Genomic DNA, 11,133 nt, shown 5'->3' with positions numbered 1-11,133 from the left:
CTTGGTGAATTTTTTTTTACAAAAGCTTACTTTGTCATTATGAGATTCTCTCAGCTGTGATGCTCTTATGTGACGTTTCCATTCACAAATGTCTTGAAAATAAATGAAGATTTTACAGGATTCACAGTGGACAAAATACTGAATCTGCCCAATTATTGCTGGCTGATCTTAGTGCAATGACCATTCTTTTTTAAAAAATATTTTATTTATTTATTTTTAGAGAGAGGGGAAAGGAGGGAGAAAGAGAGGGACAGAGACATTGATGTGCAAGAGATACATCAGTCTGTTGCCTCTCACACACATCCAGCTGGGGACCTGGCCTGCAGCCCAGGCATGTGCCCTGACTGGGAATCGAACTGGCAACCTTTCGATTAGTAGGGCTGTCATTCAATTCACTGAGCCACACCAGCCAGGGTGCAATGACCATTTTTATCTGTGTTGTCACACACTAAGACCTGCTGGGTACCCCATGCAAATGCCTCGATTTTTTAAATGACAAATTCTCTTATTTCCCATCAAGCATTACCTCTGTTTAAGGTTTGCAATTAGAAAACTTAAAACCATCTGGGATTTTAAAATAATGGTATATTTTTCTTCTGGAACATTTACCTAATTTAGAGAAGAACTTCTTAAATAAATTGATGAATATATATAGGGCTTACTTCCTTCACATAATGTGAAAACACTATGTTTAAATTGACTATAGATGTGACGCAGTTTATACATTCCACCTCAAAAAGGATTATGTCTATTTGCTTGTGTTGCTGTATTTGTAAATATTCAATACAGGTTTACTTATTCATAAGTCTCATGATTGGAGACCCTAATGCTTTGTATTTTATTATACATTTACCATGTGATTCAGAGTTACTAGGACAATAGGGTTTATTTTTTAAATCATCAAAGAAAAATCAAATTTGTCCCTGATGATACCAATATTTAACTCATTTTAATTTAGTTTAAAAATAGGCTTCAAAGAAGCCAAACACGAGAGTTGAAACCTAGCTTCACCTTTTCTTAGTTCTGACTGAGCAAGTTAGCTAACCTCTCTTCACCTCGTTTTTTCATCTCTTTTATTGCTAATCACATGTAGCTCATAGGTTTCTCATGGGAATTAAACAAGCCAATAAATCAACGTCTGTCACATAATTTGTATTTATTACCTGTTGCTTGTTGTTATTGTCAATAGCAACGACAACAATAATAATACTTAAAAAATTACTCTGTTTGGAGCATATGTTGTGCTCTTTATTAGCCAAATAATGTGATACCCCATTACTCAATTACTGTACCTTTCATTATACAGATTATACATGTCACTACACATGTATGACCCCCCCACATACAAATGACCGTACATACTACACCTGAAGTGGGTTTTTTTTCTTCTTTTTACCTCAGATCCAATAGTTGAAGTTTTCACTCATTTTATTCAGCTTTTCCAAGGAATGCATTATGAGGGAGTCATCGTAGATATGTCCATGAAATTTTTAAAGAGAGGCTCTAAGAGTTTAAATTCCCCATATTTGGCTATATATTCTCAGTCAGTACTTTCACCCACCTTCTCAAATGTAGGAAGAAACACGGGCGCATAACTATGCTATATGGTGGACTGTCTTGGACTTGAAGACAATTCCAGCCGACTGAACACCATGTTAACCCAGGGCACCCATGGTTTACAGCTCCCTGTTGATGGTGTCAGGAAGGGCTCAAGGCCAAGCTGGTATTAAGCATAAGAAAGAAATCACTTCAGAGAGAGCAGAGAGTGAATTTGACTCCAGGGCAGCACAGGGGCGCTCGGTTTCGCCTGCCCAACTCACAGCACATCGCATGTCACACAAAGCCCTGGAGCCACATCATGCAGCTAAATATTTTAACACTAAACGTGGTTCAGTGAAAGCTTTGATAATATCTATGTGACACCTCCCCAAATATGGTTCCCCCCACAGACACTCCAGTCTATGAGCCGCGTCTAGTTTTACATATAGATGCTATTAAACTGGTTTAATTATTGTTTTCACTTAAGGTAATGATTTTATTTTCCCAGGAATGGCTAGGTTATTTCTTTGTCTTATATGTATAGTTTAGATATGCTTCAAAAAGAGCTTGTTTATAAGTGTCCTTTTTAAAAAGGAAAATCAAGTGAAAAGTTACATTTTTCCTCTTAAGGAAAATCCTTGTAAATTTTTAATTTGAGGAGTCATCTGCATCACTATAATCCACTTGCTAAAAAACATGTTCAAGGAGACCCTTGACACCCAGAGCTGAGAACACTTAGTAATAAACAAGCAAAAAGCCCACTGTTTTGAGCGCTAGTGGATTTTGGAAGGAGGCATAAGGCTTTTGTGTTTTTAGACCCTTCCTAAAACCTGGAAAGAGACAGTCATCATTGGGATTTGTGATATATTCTGTATGAGGATAATTTTGCCTCTGGGAAAGTCAGAGCCAAGCCAAAATCACTCCTGGGATTTTGAAGTCTGAAGTCACTTGTTTGCCTCTGCTCCCTAGAGAACTCAAGAATGCTATTCATGGGCCAGTGTGAACGGTGGTTGAGCAATGATTTGCGGTAACAATTATTTCCAGAACTTTTCAAGCTACAGAAATTCTTCTACATTGCTTTTCAGGCGCTTGGAAGACAAATCTTGGTGGGGTTTTCAGGTGGGACTGGGAAATAAAGGGGCCAATATTTTAGAAATCCCCATGACTATTCCTTCAGAGAACTCTTAAGTACTCTGCTAGTCTTTTGAACAGGTTTTTTTGTTTGTTTTTTTATTTTTCTTGCTTTCTTTTTTTTTTTTTTAATAATCATGCTATCATGCCAGCATGAGATCAGCTTTTGTTAAAACACCCAAGCAAAACCATCAAACGTTACTAAATCCTTTTGGAGGTGTAGAAGTGAACAATGAGAGAAAGTGAAAGGAGATGAAAGTTTACTCTGGGATGTTTCGATTAGTGCTGGCATTACTTCCCTACTTAGATTTCTTCTACACCATGAAAAAAATAGCCATATACATTGTGTTAATTTCTCCCTTGCTGTTACCCAGCATGATTGCTTCTTAAAATCCTCAATCGGGTCTCTAAACTTCTATTCAGAGGCATTTTTTTCATATAAACTTCCACTATTGCAATTAAAAAGTTTATTCATTCAGCTTATATTTATTAAGCAGTGTGTGTCAGCCGATGTTCTCAGGGAGCTCTCAGGATGCATCAGGGAACAGACAGAGGCCCTGCCCTTGCAGTTACCTCACAGAACATTTAGCTTCTCTATGCTGGACAGAACCCAGCCTTCAGCGTGTTTAAAGGGCCCCAGTGACCCATGGGGGGCCTATTACTCACTGCCTGTCACATGGCTGCAACTTCACTGACACATTACACTCAAATATGCAGAAAATAAATACTTAAAAATTTTTGTCTGTATGGGATCTAATCCTCCTTATGGGCCTTGCCTGATAGAAAATGAAAACGAAACAGCTGGATTTTTTTTCTCATCTAATACAAGCAGTGATTTAACCAATGCTTTTGGCTAATACTTAGTCTCTAGGTTGAAAGAAAAGGAGAGGAAGAGGCGGTGCATCAGACAATACTTCTGAATGCCGGAAGACTATTCCTCGACATTTTGTGCTATCCATAACTCAATGATAGACACAACACACTTTTAAATCTAATTTGCAGTATCATAATTTTTTTCTTTTACATTGAATTTATTGGGATGACATCGCTCAATAAAATTATATAGGTTTCAGGTGTACAATTCTACATTACATCATTTGTGTATTGTATTGTGTGTGCACCATCCCAAGTCCAGTCTCCTCCCATCACCATGCACCCCCCCACCCATTATTCTGCATTATTAATATTTCCCCCATCACTTTCTTAAGTCTCGACAATCAACAAAACAACAAGTCAAGCCCTGATCTGCAATACCATTTGCAATTTCCATGGGGTAAACACTCTCACGGTATCTGATTTCAGGCGACCACTGCGGTGGCACTGATGGCAGCGAAGATGTGCCAGAGCGGGTCGTTGTGGCATAACGACACAACGATGTGGATACACTGGACAGGTGCATCGTCACAAATAACTTCAGGGTCGCAGATACTAGTACACATGTAGTAAAAGTAAAATAATTAGGAAGTAATGAGTTTTGAGAATTTATTGCCTTTGTTTTTAATATAATTTATTTTATAATTTTATATCATTTAATTTTTAATCATATGTTTAATAACTGTCTTGGAAAGTTTCTAAAAATAGAAGTATTGACTCTCACAAGTCACTATGGCAGGCTAAAACCACAGTAATCATAAATGATCTCTTTAATTCCCTTATCACTCTCCTTCAATCCAACAGCAAATAATGTTGACTCTACCACTAAAATACATCTTGAATTGCTCACTTCTCTACCACCATCAGAGTTTTTATCACCATCATCTCCCACCCTTATTCCTGCAAAAGCCTCTTAACTGCTCTGTCTCCACTACTAATGTGTCTACAGTCCATTCTCCACATATTTTAAAAATGTGCAGCACATCATAGCATTTCCCGTCGTAAACTCCTCAACATCTTCCAACTGTCCTTAGAAGAAGACCCAAGCTCTTAGCTTGTCCGATAAAACCCTACATGATTTGGCTACAGCCTCCCTGACAACTTCATCTTGCCCTTGTTGCATTCAACCACTACATTCCAGCCACACTGGCCATTCTTTTTCAAAAACACACCTACTTTGTAGCAATCTCAGGGCCTTGGCACTTGTTCTGTCTGCCGAGAATGCTCTTCCCTCAGAACATTTCAGCTGGCTCATTCTTTATCAGGTTCCAGTGAAATGTCATATCTGTGATGGTTAATTTTATGTGTCAATTTGACTGGGCTATGAGATGCCCAGATATCTGGTTAAACATGATTTCTGGGTGTGTTTGTGAGGGTGTTTCTGGAAGAGATTAGCATTTGAATTGGTTGACTGAGTAAAGCAAATTGCCCTCCCCAGTATAGATGGCCATCATCCAATCTCTTGAGGATCTGAATGAACTAAAAGGCAAAGAAGGTGAATTCACTCTGCCAGGTTGTTGGAGCTGGAACATAGGTCTTCTGTCTTTGGGCTCCTGGTTCACAGGCCTGCAGACTTGGACTGGAATCTTCACCATCAGCTCTCTGGCTCTCAGGCCTTCAGCCACATCACCAGCTTTCCTGGTGTCCAGTTCACACATGGCACGTGGTGGGACTTCTCAGCCTCCATAATCGTATGCACCAACACTTTATAACAATCTCGCTCTCTCTCTCTCTCTCTCTCACACACACACACACACACACACACACATGTGTGTATGTAAATATACATTTCCTATATGTTCTCTTCTTTGGAGAACTCTAATAAGATGTCCTAGGAGAAGTCTGCCCTGACTTTTTTTTTATCTAAAGTATCCCTCACGCCTGTTTTACCACTTTCGTTCGCATTTTCTTATTCCCATGAACTCAGGCAAGTCACTGAGCCCCTTCATGTCTCAATTTCATAATTTATTAAATGGAAGTAACTGTAATACTTCCTTCATAGGGTTGTGAGGACCAAATGAGTTACTATACGTAAAACCACTTTGAACATTACCTGAATCACGTTAAGCACTGTATAAGTTTAGCTGCTGATATTATTATAGTTACTATTGTTACTGAAGTATTCAAAGTACCTATTACTGCCTAAAGATATTTTGTGGATTTATTTGTATGCTTATTTACTGTCTTTGCCCCTGGAGAACAGTGACCTTGAATGACTTAGGTATTGCTGCATTCCATCATCTAGAATAGGGCCTGGCATACACTAAGTATTTAAATTTTCTTCAATAGCTGTGTGTATAAATGAATAAACACAAGAACTGGTGGTGATACCATTCTGAGCCTTGGCTTATTTTTAGAAAAAAAATCAAAAAAGCTTATAGATCAGCCTTATTGAAAAGGCACAGCCTTATCTGTATGTGGTAGAATTCCTTGACTTCTGCTCCATATCAGCAAGGGCATCTATGAATTCTCTGGATACTGGTGCTTCATGAGTACCAAGTAGCTGATGCCCCGGTGGTCTCAATAATCACTATGTGGCTAAACTCAGCTTTGATAGTAAAGTTTAAGTAGTGAGAACTAGTAGTTTACATCCATAGTAATGAATGAGCCCAGACACAGAACTAGGAGGTTGGAATTCCTGCAGCCTGGTGCTTGGGGGCTCAATGACTCAGAAGAGGCTCTGCAATGGTTATCTTTTGTGGAAGAGCTGGGAGTAGCCTCAGGGTGGTTTCCAACGTTTGCTTTTGTAGTGGTTGTATTTACAGCAGATACATAATCTAGGGCAAAGACCTTATCTTGAGTGGACCTATCTCGATCTCCAGCAGGTGCTCAAGGAAGCAATTTAGAAAGGACTGTTTCCATATTTTTCATTTTTCATTTAGATCCCTGGTATGTCAAAAGATGGTAAGGTTCGTGAAGATTTCTGCAACTCACACCCTATTGATCTGGAAAACCAAGTTTCTTCACTCTGCTGTGAGCTTTTTGAGGTTAGACTTCCTTATCTGTGCGCATTGAGTACCTAGCCCTGGATACCTACCACTGAAAAACTAACCTGCGAATGAAAGGGTCCCCATGTTCAGAACACTCAATATGGCAACCGAAATCCTAGAAAGCAGGGTTTTGGTGAAGCTCCATGGAGTTCTAGAGTTTAGAAATTCTGAATAATCCCTCTCCCCCTTTTCACCAATTCCTTTTAAGGAAGCGCTGAGCAAAGGAAAGCGGGCTCTGGGATCAGACAGGTCCTGACATGGGTTAAATGACTAGTTAAACGAACTTGAGGAAGTTACTTAACCTCTATGAGTTTTCGAATCTGTAAAATGAAAATAAAAATAGTGCTTATGAGGATTAACTGAGATAGAGTATGTAAATATTTTAGACCAGAATGTGGCATCTACTATGTGTTCAATTACCGGAATCTGTTAACAGGAATTGGGTGGAGAGTTTTTTTGCTTCTTGTTTGCATGTTATCAAGAAGTATACTGAGAGATAGAATACGTCGAAAGCAGAATGGAAGTGGTCCCAATAACACAGGGCCATAGAAGATCCAGAGCCAGAGTCGTGTTAGGAAGAAGAGGGGTTTGGGCCTGAAGGTTGGGGCTCTGTGATGGTAGATGTGTACAGTGAGGAAGCTGGGCGTGACAGAATAACGACAGAGAAAATAGTCGATGGGACCCAGAATAGATTGGTTTTCATAGACAGGAAATTTTACCGAGAGTTATATCTGGGTCTCTGTCAAACTACTGGAGAGTCTTTGTTCTTTACTGAATATTTACTTATTAGAAAATCAAAATCAAAACCGCGTTCTATGACCATTGAATTAGAAGAAGTTGGCAGTTGGCTGGTTTTAAACTGACTAGTGTATTCATCCTATAAAGCAAGGCCACTGGGGAAACATGTATTTCTTCTTCTATTGTGTAGCCCAAATAATAGAGAGTGAATTGTGAGTTAAACTTACCAGTGCAGACTGATCAGAAAAAGGTGAATCAGTAGGTAAGGGGGTGAAAATTGAATAGAAAACCATTGTGAACACAGAAGAGAGGGCCACACAGGAAGGGGATGGGAGCAGGCATCTGAAGTAGAAGGGGATGGTATTTTGTTGAGGGAGGGCAGAGAAAAAAATGAGCAATAAGTAAGCCTTCAACAACACAAAAATAACCCTAGCTATAGACTTAAATGGCTATGCATACAACTGTAAGACCTCAAAAGGAATAAAAATCTTAACATTTAAGAAAATGTCTTTTGGTGTAGTAATAGACCAATGCCCCTTGAAAGGGTTTGTAATGCATGCGTAGGCGAGAGAGTAATTTGGCAGAAAGGAGAAGAGTTAATCTGAAAGAGGAAATTTGAGGTTAGAAGAACATTAAGGCAAATCATTCACAATGAATGTAAGGGAAAGAGCACGATTTAATAAACCAGGGGGACAAATAACAGAGGTAACGTCAGTGACCATGTATATAACACATGAAGCCTATGGTGCCCATCGTCACATTGATTGTCACAACCTATAAGATAACCCCCATTTAACAGGCAACATGGTGACTTGATGGTGGTGAGAGAGCTGGGAGGTAGGGGATCTGAGTTTTGTATCTGGGCTCTTGGAGACAAAAGCTCTCATATGTTGCCATTCAGCTAGAGTCCCCAGAGGGCAGAGGTTACATGATGAAGACAGAGAAAGAATTGGGAAGAAAGGGTACAAGGAATTTTATGTTAAAGAATCTCAGAATAAAAATAAGGCCCAGCAAAGAATAAAAAGAAGAAGAAAGCATCTATGAAAGAGTAAGTGAGTTAATACTCACTGATCACCCTGAATGACCCAGGTGCACATAAACAATCTTTCATCCCACAAGAGCCTGTTAAAATAGACGTGATTTTCATTTACACAGATGAAGAGATAGAAATGCAGAGAAGTCACCCGTTACCCACTTAGTTCATAAATACCAGAGCCAGGCTTAGAATGGCCCTTCAGCAGCAAGCACTAGAAAGCCCACAGTATTTCCATTCGAACAGCTGCTTGGGAAAGGAAGTGCTAAGGCTGGGTGTGAGAGAGCAGAAACGGCATCTCCTTCGAATGGTAGGGTAAAAATGCAAATAAAGCATGACTAGAAAGACAAAAAAAAGGAAATGAGAAAGGGAGGACCACAAGGTGATAATTAGGCCCGCACCACACCACCTGTTCTCCCTTTGGCCAAAGAGGTCTTCAAGGCTCTGAGTGAAAAATAAACGTAGCAGCTCAGAAAGGCCAAGAAAGACATTTCTATCAGTCTTCACGTGGAGTGGTCAGTGATGTTGAAGAAATCCAAAAAAGCGACAAGAAAGAGATTCCAGACAATTGACATACTGCTGATTGCAACCGATGTTTCATAGGAAACAAAAATTTTCAAAAGGAAGGAATACAGAGAGGAGGTCAGGAAGACACACTCTCTAAAGGTGCTTGGCAGGAAATATGGTTACTGTACAGGACAGAAAGAGACGTAGTTAGGTATGAAGCACAACCCTGTGAAGCTTGAAGGGTAGGTTTTGTTATCACCATGCTCTATATAAGGAAACTGAGACCCATGGAATCTGAGGACTTACCCACCACCAACATCTGAGCTTTAGAATCTAAGTGTCTATCTCTAAATCTAGGGTGCTCAATACCGTACTATTTTCCGTTTGAAGAAATACATTTCTAATGGTAGATTTGAAGTATCAGATAATGGGAGGAATATTTTTGAGTAGGGATCTTTACCTTGTGCTGTACATAGCTCTTTTTAAACATGCTTTAGTTTTTAATAAAAACAACCCCTATTTTCTAGATGGAAATACATTCTGCTCAGTCTTATTAGTGCTATCTAATGAATTTTATATAGTGCTAATTTCATATAGTGCTATCTAGTGAAATTCATATAGTGCTATCTATATGAATTTTCCAGGGGAAGATTCATATAGAACTTTCACCTTGAATTGGCTAATAATTAGCAAGGTGGATGCTGACCTCACCAAGTGACTGTGAATTTTACTGCATGTCCTTTTCTTTGCAACTGTCCAGGATACAGTGATCCTCTGGAAAGCAATTCTTTGATGGCCAGTTCCATATCATTCAGAGAAGTAAGCTGCCTGCTGGGAAATATATGCTCACTCCCAGACCCTGGAGTCTTTGTTTCACTCTTAAGCATGTCTAAGTAAAACACAGTTAATTATCTTTGGCCCATTTAGAATAGAATCAACTCATTTAAGCCCACAAAAATTCACAATGGATATATTCATGATTATCAAAATCACGTTGGGTATACTCATGATTATCAATGGTATGCTGATGCTCTTGAGCTGTTTAGATTCCTAGTTTTGCTTTTTCTTGAATGAAATCTGGGAGAATGTCACTCCCTCTCTACCCACCCTCCTTCTATACAATAATGAATAGAAATCACTAGAAATCATGGTCAAAGTGACTTTGAAGCTTACTGTTGAATATTTCTAGACACTCATGGCTATATTTTCTACCCCTGCTTCATTCCACTGGGATAAGAGAAATATTCCACAATTATCAGGATTAAGTGGCTTGGTAGCAGTGTAGCAACCCAAAATCAAGGGACAAAACTCAATTCCTTGCCCACTGTTCAGGCTCTTCATGAAGAAATCAGTTATTTCCTGAGTCTGGGTGGGTGGTATTTTTCTTTCCTTCTTTCCTTCTTTCCTTCTTTTCTTTTCTTTCCTTTTCTTTTCTTTTCTTTTCTTTTCTTTTCTTTTCTTTTCTTTTCTTTTCTTTCTTTCTTTCTTTCCTTCTTTCCTTCTTTCCTTTCTTTTAAACACATTTCATTCGGGATTCAAAGTATTTTTACAAGAAAGTCTTAGGAATCCCATGATTTACCCTTCCACCTGTGATAAAGTCATCTTAAAGGGGTGATTACTTTATCTTTCTTCTTTTCTTAAAATCTCAAATCCAAGGAAGAATAAGTTTTTGTTTTAGAAAGTAGAAAATATGTTTGTTTAAGACAATAAGACACATATAGGATATTAATTAGTACAGGGAAAATCTCTGGGATCCTTGATGCTAACCTCTACTCTTCATTCAACTCTTCCCCACTTGCTGTCCTCCCTTCTTCCCTCCCTCCCTTCCTTTCTATTTCTCTCTCTCTTCCTCCCTTCCCTTCTCCCTTCCTCTCTTCCTTCATCTCTCCCTGTCTTTCTTCTTTTCTTTTTTAGTTCTTCTGTATTTGCAAATCCTTACCTACTTCCTGCTCTGGGCCTTCCCTTCCCCAGGACATGGCATGTGTAAGCAGACCTGTAACCTTCCTGGCCATGTGTGCCATCCCCAGACAATAATCAGCTGGTCAGTACGGAGAAGGTTTAATAGCTTGGTTGTGGCACCTTCAGTCTCTGAGTGACAGGGGTTTCTTACCCTCTGCATCACAGGATCTTCTCTGACTATACTTTCTGACTCTGAAAGGCCCTGGCAATTCTTTTCGTAATCAGAAAGGTAGATGAGGGAGGCCGGAGGGAGGGTCACCACACAAGCAGAGTTCAGGAGCCCCAGCAGACAGGGCTGTTCCCACCACAGACGACCAGGATCCCATGTAGTTTTTTTATAGCAGATTTTCCCACTGCCACATA

The 11,133-nt window shown here is 39.4% G+C and overlaps 1 pseudogene; it reads right to left on the bottom strand.

Moving 5' to 3' along the window:
• Positions 1 to 1,392: 1,392 nt before the first annotated feature.
• LOC112318723 (small nucleolar RNA SNORD116) lies at positions 1,393 to 1,477 on the bottom strand (annotated as a pseudogene).
• Between the last annotated feature and the right edge of the window lie 9,656 nt (positions 1,478 to 11,133).

This window comes from Desmodus rotundus, chromosome 3 (assembly GCF_022682495.2).
Source record: "Desmodus rotundus isolate HL8 chromosome 3, HLdesRot8A.1, whole genome shotgun sequence".
NCBI lineage: Eukaryota > Metazoa > Chordata > Mammalia > Chiroptera > Phyllostomidae > Desmodus > Desmodus rotundus.
The sequence above is the reverse complement of the archived record's forward strand: the minus strand, read 5'-3'. Positions and strand labels throughout refer to the sequence as shown.